General features: G+C 36.0%; 1 protein-coding gene across 3 annotated transcripts in view; it reads right to left on the bottom strand.

Annotated features, from left to right (window-relative positions):
• Positions 1-7,104: 7,104 nt before the first annotated feature.
• Positions 7,105-9,724, bottom strand: part of hivep2a (HIVEP zinc finger 2a) — a 111,142-nt gene continuing 108,522 nt past the window's right edge. For all 3 annotated transcript variants that reach the window (XR_011191646.1, XR_011191647.1, XR_011191648.1), the window contains 2 exons: positions 8,889-9,004; positions 7,105-7,552 (listed from right to left, as the gene is read on the bottom strand). The gene's annotated coding sequence lies outside the window, so the exon portion shown is untranslated. The remainder of the gene's footprint in view (positions 7,553-8,888; positions 9,005-9,724) is intronic.

Here is a 9,724-nt window from a genome sequence, read left to right as displayed (position 1 = left end):
TCTCATTCATTATGTCTAACATAATAACATAATTCTTCTGTTTTTCATGTCAGGCTACTCTTCTGGTTGATGCAGCAACTTCCATTGCCCAGCAGAGGGTTTCAAACTCAAACTAGCCAGTGATACTACCTGCTAACCTGTAGCAATCTTCCTGCTTCTACATTAAACTAATCCACATTCACTACATAGAGTTCCAATCCCATGCAAGCTAGTCCTGCTCCTGGTACCTGCTGCTAGTGCTGCCACCACATTTTGTCACCAACATCATACCTGTTTCTCATGCACTGCATACCCAAATCTGCTTGTTCAAACAAGCTCACACTTGCACATACATACTTTTCATTTTTTACACACATGTTCTGCTCTCTTCTGACAAAACTGCAGGTGAACAGATTTGCTTTTAACTCAGTGTTCAAAATCTGCATCGGTGTTCAGGGGATTCTTCTGAGAGAATTTGGTGAATCTCTAATCAGCACTGTAATTTCCAGACAGGCAATGTCAAAATGTTAAATATGCTATCACTTTATATTTATCATCATTATAAGGATTGTACTGAATTAGTGTTGAACATAACTTCTGGAGAGGGTTAAATTGTCGTCTTTCACTTTTGCCTCCTTATGCATAAAAGATCCCTGGCTGAACATGGCACTGCATTTAACTTTTCTAGTGCTTCATCCTCCACCTTAATATCACCATTGCAGCTGTTTTCCCTGGCTCATACCTCATAAGTGAGAGGGGATGGTACGGTGCTGATACTCAACTAGGCGGGTTAAATAGAAAGTCCTAAGCACACTATCATTTTATATGCATTGGCTTGTTTTCTCATTTTTTAATTTAACTGAACAACTGAAGTCATATGGTGGACTATTTATCAAACATAATTACATGGATTCACTATCATTATGCTGATTAATGTTCATCATTACTCTGAAAGTCACAGCCTATTAGTGTGTTTGGCCACCACTGAAAGAGATACAAGCTGTACATCAGTGACTCTTTCTTTCAACCAGTTTGATACTATCTTGGTGACTTCTTTCCCACCCCTCTCACAAAGCCTGGACACACATTGTTCACTGGTCTTTGAACCATAGATGTCAAAAATCACTTCAGCTTACCCTAAATATGTTCAGTGGGCTGATATCTGGTAAGTTGGGCATCCATAACATACAGTAACTGTCATATGAAATTCGAAACACAAGTGGCAAGCACATGTGCATTGTCATGCTGAAGTGGTGTCACATCAGGGTGAACCCCAGAAAGGACAAATGGCTGAAATATGGGAATAGTTGGCTAAAGTTCTCTCATCCTTGGGCCTCCAGCTTGCAGGCTTGCAATGAAGTTGTTGAGGTATGTGCCTCTCTCCAACCAGTGCTGAAAACACAGCATATGCCTGTGTAGCCTATGACTTAAGTGATTAGTGGCAGGTGGGTAGGCAGGTTGATGGAGTCTGCCTACAAGTCCTCATTCAACCCTGTGTGCAGTTTCTTGATTTGTTGTTTTGAGCTGATAAATGGTGGAGATTTTAAATCAAGTGAGATTGTTATAAAAATAATTGCTGGTTCTAAATTTATAAAAAATGCACCTGAGTCCGCTCATAAAAAGAATTATAGTTATTTCATATTAACGTCAGCATAATTAATCTCTCTGAGTGTGCCATTTGTTATTTTCAGGTTTTGAGCTTACACCGTAAAAAGATTTGCTGTTTAAAATCATGATGTGGGGGTGGAGGCCCTGGATGATTTCAATCCATATAAATAGATCCGGAGGTGTAGAGATTTTGCTGCTTAAAAGGTAATGCTATGCGTCACCTGAACCTTTCAGAGGGACATAAGCTAAAGGATTGTAGGGTCAGATTGTCACGAACGTCAGAATATTGATTACAAAAATGGTTTTAATGGAGAGATTCTAACTTAAGATTTTTTTCTTGCATAGGCAGCATTGCTGTTTGTTCTTCTTAATACATATATACTGTAAGCATAGCCAAGCTAAAACAGGTATATTTCAAATGTGACAAGCCATAACATGCAATATAGAACTCACAAAAGGGGCCTCAGGTGTTGGAATTAGGTATATAAGTGAAAATGTAGAGATTCCATTACCACTTTGCAAAACAAACTTAAATTGAAAATATTACTGTTACATATGAAGCATGTCTTTTAAACTGCATGCTGCTTAAATGCAACACATTCAGTATGTTTTAAATTATTATGAACGCTGAAACTATTAATTATCATTTTTTATTTGTTACATTCATAGCAATGACAACAAAATTGTCTGTGTATGTTTATCAAATGGACAAGCCACAAGATAAATAGGGAATTTAAATAAATAGGTAAGACTCATCAACCTAAAACTTAAAAACCAAACTATTGTACATTATTAAAGAGTATTTGTTATTAACAACAATCAAGGCCTGGTTTTATAAAGCTACTCAGATGTTTAGATGTTTCATCTCATTTGTTTACCTTGATCCACTCTATACAATATTTAATAAAATATTCAATCATAATGTTATAGTACATAAAGTATATAGTATTAAAGTAAGAAGGTATGCCTTTCAGATACCATGCTAGACTGCTGAAATAGGTTTAGACCTTGTTTAAGTAGAAAGCTTAGTCCAAAAAGGATTAATTATACCAACATAATGCCAATTTAAGAAAACAGAAGGGAAGTTACTAAATATTCCCTGCAAAAATGTTGAAACTATATAGATAACGTGGTAAATGCCTACCGGTATAGAAACCTTAGCAAGCCATGGCACTTGACTGATATAAAAAAACATGGAAAAAAGAATAATAAAAAATGTTAGCTTGCCTTTAGGACAGTTGTTATCTTCTTTGCATCTGGTTCTATTTATGACTCATAGTTCCCATGCAAGCCATATGAGGCAACAGGCAGCCCTTTAACTTGGTTTGAGCTAGATATATCTATCAGGCTGACAGCCAAGTTAAGGAAATGAAACTACCCTCATACCTTATGTAAAACTGCATTCCCAGTGCAGTTAGATTTAATCAATATGCTGCAGCTCACTTCAGACAGATGTATGTAATGTCCTGTACAATTAATTAAATCCTACACCACTCTTCTTGGACAGTGCCATGAGGCATACCAGACCATAGTTTCAACTAATGAAGTGTCTTTTTCACAGGCTAGTTTGATCTGAAAGGATGCCAGGCATTTAAGACTTATTATCCCAGTTTTTCTTGCAGTAAAATGTTTTGGAGGGCTGTCCAGGTTTCTGATCTCACCTACTAAAGGAAATTTGTGGCTTTGGCTTTTGCACAAAGAGTCAGGTGGTCACGCTTTCTAATCCTCATATAGGTATCAGGTTTATTCAATTATACTTTTTTTTGGAAAAAACTTTGCTTGCTAATAATTAAATATAAAATTGTATATTATTTAACTAAAAAGCACAAAAGAAAAAAGAATACCTGCCAACATGAATGCCTAAACCCAGCTCTCAGCCTTTTAACTTGAACTTGAACTTTATTGCCATATGTAACCAGTACATGTACTGGTACAACAGAATTCTTACAGAAAGATTGTTAAAACAAGTGTAAAAACACAAAGTGCAGACAGTGTATCGAGACAATTTACCAACAAACAGTAGACAATGTACAAGTAAACGAGTAAACGGTTCAAATGTAAACAATGCAGACTTGTAAACAATGACTGGAGATGTGCAATAAATAAGAAATCATAATGAGGTAGATTGTGTAGGTGTGGTCTGAGGGGCATGGCTAAATGTGTTCGCCAATTGCACTGCTTGTGGATAGAAGCTATGGAAGAATCTAATGGTAAGTGTCCGTATGCTCTTGTACCTCTTGCCTGAAGGCAGTGGGGTGAAGAGCTCATGCCCGGGGTGGTGACTGTCCTCTGTGATGGCCAGAATTCTACCACGGCAGCGGTCCTCATAAAGCTGTTTAATCTCGGTGAGACCACAGCCGATGATCTTCTGGGCCATATTGATCATTCTCTGCAGTGCCTTTTTTTTCTCAAGAAGAGGTGTTGCCATACCACACGGTGATCCCATTGGTGAGGATGCTCTCGAAGGTGCAGCGGCAGAAGTTCACCAACACAGGTACTGGCATCCCCCATCGCTTGAGGCACCTCAGGAAATAAAGGCGCTGCTGAGCCTTCTTCATGATAGAGTCAGTGTTCACAGTCCAGGTTAGATCTTTAGAAATGTGAATTCCCAAAAACCTTAAGCTGGTGACTGTTTCCACTTCCGTTCCATCAATACTGAGTGGGCTGTGAGGGTGTTTTTTACAGAAAGAAAATCTTTATTTATTTTTGTGACATTGTATCCATAATACTTTGTGGGTCAGGGGAAGTCCTTAGTATTTACTCTCACTGAAAGCCAATATGAAGCTATATCTTTGCAGGTGTTTTCCTGTGTGTGTTTACACACAATTCTTTAAAGATACAGATCACAATAAGCTGTGTTTCCTGCAGTGTTGTGACTGAATTAGCCCAGTGGATTTACCATGTTTTGCTCAAGTGTGTATTTGATGCCCTCATAAGAGGTAACAAGATATTGTTTTATCTTGGAAATGTCCTAATGTTTTATATGAAATCATCTTTAATCTATAGTAAACAGAAAATCTGCTTCTATATAAGCCACTCCAACACCACATGTGCCTCATTTTGGTGAGTGGCGTTTAATGTGCTTGACTCATGTTGAGGAATATTCCATATACTGTGTACATGCAGTATATACATGCAGTATATATGCAGTATATAGTTGACTACGCTACCTAACATTTATAAAACTTGCTAGTACCCTTTTTTTCCTTGCCACAGGTATTCATCTCCCAGAATCACCAGTGCCTGTACAGACCTGCAAAAGAGCTTATATTAATTATTTAAGTGCCCTTTTTATTTTCTAACGGTTAACAGCATTCAACACTGTCTACTCAATGACCAGACCACACTATACTGTATAAGCACCATCTCCAAGGGTCATACATTCCAGATCAGAACAAGTACCCCATTGGACCCCAGTTACCAAACAACTATCCCAAAATATTGCACTCCAGCAGTTCTGTCCTCCTTGTAGTTCCTTTGGTAGTTCTTGGGCAGTCCAGTGCTGCAATCTCTTCCACAAACCCTCCTTCTTCCAAAAGTCTTTCATGTTCTCCCCTAACTGGGGCTTTTGAAGCCCTTATAACAAAATCTCTTGACACTTCCCCCAGGGTTGGAAGTGTCTCTGCAATGCTTTGGATATGGCCAGTACAGATGTGTACAGGTTAATGATGCATTGTTCACTGCACATTTTTCAACTTATTGACCTAAATGTCTGTATTTCCCCTCAATGCTCAATACAAACACAAATATGTTTCCCAGATTAGATTTGATTACATAGGATGGTTAGTCTTAGGGATGACTAATACTCAGGATTATATGTTTAATTTATTCATAAAATGATTATGTTTTTTTCATATAGGTAAAGATAGACAACAAATCTAATTGTTATATAAATGTGAAACACCTTTCTGCTAAGTTCTCAGTTACAGTGCTGGTGTTCTTAAAGCTTTTATTAAAGTTCATTTTAAAAACTAAAACATAAGCTACAAGGGTTTTAGTTTAAGGCCAAAGGTATGAGGCCACAAAATCCAAAAATAATGTCTGTAAATCATAGAAAATAGTATCTATCTATATCTTAAGACTAAAATAGTTTTACTTCTAATGAACTAAAAATGATGCTCATTCAGTCAAAGGTTGTGGTGGCTCAGTGGCACAGTAACCTAATGAATTTCTTTCTGATGTTATCATGAGAAAAATGAATTAGGTGACATAATTATCTTTGATTTCAAAGCTGTCAGACAGTATAGAAAAATAGCTATGTTTTGCTGAGTCCTTTGAGTGCATTCCAGATAAGCAGATGGTATTTACACAGCTGGGTGAAGGTCGCCATGCAGAGACACCCAGCTATGAAATAGCAGCATGTTATTCATTAGAATTATGGAGGCAACATTTTTTTTATTTAGAATCACAAAGTGTTCATCAACTTGACTTCATCATAATGAACCCTGTACTTCTATACAAGAGAACAGCAACAGTGCATGATTTCTCCAAAAAAAATACAGGTACATGAGACTTTTGCCTCTTATTCACACTGCCTCAGAGTGCCCACCAAAGACTGACTAGCCTGGAGAGTGACATGGTTCTGATTGACACACCTACAGTATATAAGCATTCTTATGCCCTTAATGTTGTGTTGCCTTCAAGCTTTGACTGTCACCTGTGCAGCTATCCCCAGACTAACTGAAAGGCGAGTATCAGCATTCAACATGTCTTTGTCAAAGCACACTGAGCAGAAGTCAGGTCAGCTAAGATTAAAATGATGTGAGTGGAAGTTTCTAGTTCACAGTTACAGCCATTTCTAAACAAAGAAAATCCACAACCATCCATATCACCACATCCACGATCCATGTTTAAACATGGAAATGTGATGACTATGTAAGTAGATGACAAAATATTTTCCATCAGAACAAACAGAAAGTGTAGTTTTTCATGGCCAGCTTGATCTTAAATGGAGAATTTCTTGTAAATTTGCTAGCACTCAGCAGCCATCAAAGTAATAATAAGTCATTATAATACCAGAAGGTGGAGGTTTTTAAGAACCATCCCATCTGCAGCTGTTCTAACTGGAGTTCTAACCCAATCAAATCTCCAAGGTTTTCTTCCACCAAGAGATGGCACTATAGATCTTTGGCAACATATTTATAAAGGCAAGGATAATACCTCAAAGGCCTGAGAATTTTGTCTCAGTAGATTTCAAATATAGTCTTTACTATTTATACATCTGTCTGGCAGTCCTCATCTTAAATACAGATCATTGTGAAGATCATGGGATAGAATAGAATAGAATCAATAGAATCTTGAAGTAAAGACAGGGATTACACTTCTCTCTCTAAACTTAATGCTGTTGTAGAGTTAATGATATCTGTAATTTCAAATACACTGATACACAAAGAACAATATTTTAAACATATATATATAAACCAACCAACATTTTATTTAACATAACACCCTCTGCAGCAAGTGTCCACAGAGGGTTTCATGTGAACACAGAAAATCAGCTCTATAAAACAGAATTGCAGTAAGTGTATCAAACAGTAAGGTGATTAATAAGAAAAATAACCTGATAAATCAAACAATGTCTTCAAACAAGGTTTAAAAATGGATGCAGAGGAAGCATTCTTTACATATGCTGGCTGTTCATTCCCCAGTTTAGGCCAAAATATTCTACTAACAATATTCTTTTAAAAACAAACATTTTTATAACAAACATTCAGGAGAAAGGATAGATCCTAATCTAGCACAATACTGGAAAAGTCTGCATTGCCCATATGTATTTAAGTGCTGTATGTGCACTCAAACAAAAGCTCTAGTTACATAGAGTGAAAATGAGAACTGAGTTACATTTGTTTACTGAAGTGCAGGGAACTCCAATGTTTACTCCTTACTGCACCATTGCCTTTGGTTTCTGCCAACAGAAAACTCTATAGGAACTTATTCTAAAGAGGAACTTGTTTGGTCCCTGTTTCTGTAAACCAAAGAGAGAAAATGGGTACAGAAACACACAGATAAGACACACTCCTGATGCAATTTTCATCTAGTTAAAAAATAGTATTTTTGGTGGAGAATTTTTAAATTAACTTTTCACACATAACAATATACTTTAAAATATATATGTAACTTGGAAATGAAACTCAGACATGAACTTTTTTGGAAAAATGCTTCTGAAAGAAGTGTGCAAAATTAAATTTAACTTTTGTTTTAAGATTATAAAATAAATTATTAATTTCCATGTAAAAATGATTAATTTGGACAATGACACCATTTAATATGGTATCTAAGAACTAAAAGCAGCACACAGTACCATAAAATGTTCTCCATTACATTTCTACTATACTTTTGTATTATACAGATACTTGTTTTAAATTAAAGAGTATTTCAAAAGTATGTACAGCTTGGGATCAATTTGCTTGGGTACCTAAAAAAGTGGATTCTAACATTCCTTCATGGCTATTATATATATCTATTAGCTCCATCATGAAAGTAAGCACAAGTTAGCAGTGTTGGGTACTTCAAAATAAACCTCAATAAGCAATATGATGCTGATAAATGTTTGCTGCCCCCCCAGCTTATGATATTAATGTCCACAGATTCACGTGGTAAAGTTAGTGGAAATTACTTTTCTATCCAATTTCAGGAAATGCTTGTTGTACTGGGAAACAATAAGGTTGCTGTACTGTACAAAGTTCATTCATGTAATGGACTAATTTCTGTATGTGACCCTATCCCAGGGTTGTTTACTATTGTTCTGATTTAAAATAAGACAAATACAACCAGAGTGTAAAGAGGGTGTAAAGATATTATTTGATCTGACTGTTTCTAATTTCAATGAAAGAAATCTACTTATACAGTATCAGGTATATCAGGTATAAACAAAACAGACCTTGACCTGCATAAAGGGTTTGATGTCATACAGTAGAAAGTACATACAGTACTACAACTATTATAATATTGGTAGCTAGCGGCATAAGAAACTCGTCTGACATAAAAAATTAGACAGTTTGCTTATTAAAAAATAAAAAGTGAAAATAAATACCCAGAAAACAACACAATGTATTTAATGCCAATACAAAAACTGGTTAATTTCCTTTCTGAACATTTTGGTATTTTATGAATATATTATTTACAGAACATAAACTCAAATCTTTCTCAAAGCTGTAATATCTGCACTTCATAATAACACTCATTAATCTTAAGAAAATTAGCTCTAAGGATAAAAGGTTGGTTTATGTTATGTACATTTTGCATAAATGTCTGTTTTATACTGTGTTTTCTTCATTTGACAGAAAAGGGAACAAACTCACCTCATTAGGAAAAACAACACCCATAATTACATGTATTGAAAGGTTTATGGAGTGTTTTATTCACAGTAAAACAGATCGCTGAGGGCTAACCTCCTGGCTACAGGACGCTGGCACCCCTGTGCAGTGTGAGGAGTGACCAAGAGGCAGCAGCACAGGTGGAGATGTGGAGGAGGAGAGTTGCAAAAGAGATTGGAGAGAAGAAGAATTACGTTTAGTGTTTATAGTTTGAGGAAATGAAATCAAAAGTGATTACAAATGACTGACAGCTGAGGTTGACTGAACTTGGCTGTTGTCATCGCTCCCAAACTTTCATTACAAATACGCGCCTTCATTGTATTTTCTTCAAGCATTACACAAACTGGAATAAATTGTCAGAGAAGCTGTTTAAAGTTCCTTTACTAATATGTATATTGGTACATAAAGTACATACAATAATATGTACAATCTACAATACAAGTTTTACACTTTAGTTTAACAAATCCTACAAATTAAATACTGTATGTGTTTCAGAAGATTTCATATGGGTATATGGGGCATACAATAGTGAATTTTTTTCAAAGATTAGATTTTTTTCTTTAAAAAGAAACAATGTGGTATTTAATATAGCATTTTGCTAATTAATAATAATAATTGCTTACACTTATATAGCGCTTTTCTGGACACTCCACTCAAAGCGCTTTACAGGTAATGGGGACTCCTCTTCACCACCACCAATAATAACATTAATTATTGCCATTAAGTCCTCAATTCATTATTATTAAAAATGCACACAAGAATAACCCTGGCCTCTGCTTTGAACAGTGGAGCAACATTGTTTTTCCATGAGTGGTGTCATG

Source organism: Lepisosteus oculatus, chromosome 2, assembly GCF_040954835.1.
Source record: "Lepisosteus oculatus isolate fLepOcu1 chromosome 2, fLepOcu1.hap2, whole genome shotgun sequence".
Lineage (NCBI taxonomy): Eukaryota > Metazoa > Chordata > Actinopteri > Semionotiformes > Lepisosteidae > Lepisosteus > Lepisosteus oculatus.
Note: the sequence above shows the minus strand (reverse complement) of the source record. Positions and strands in the feature narration are given on the sequence as shown.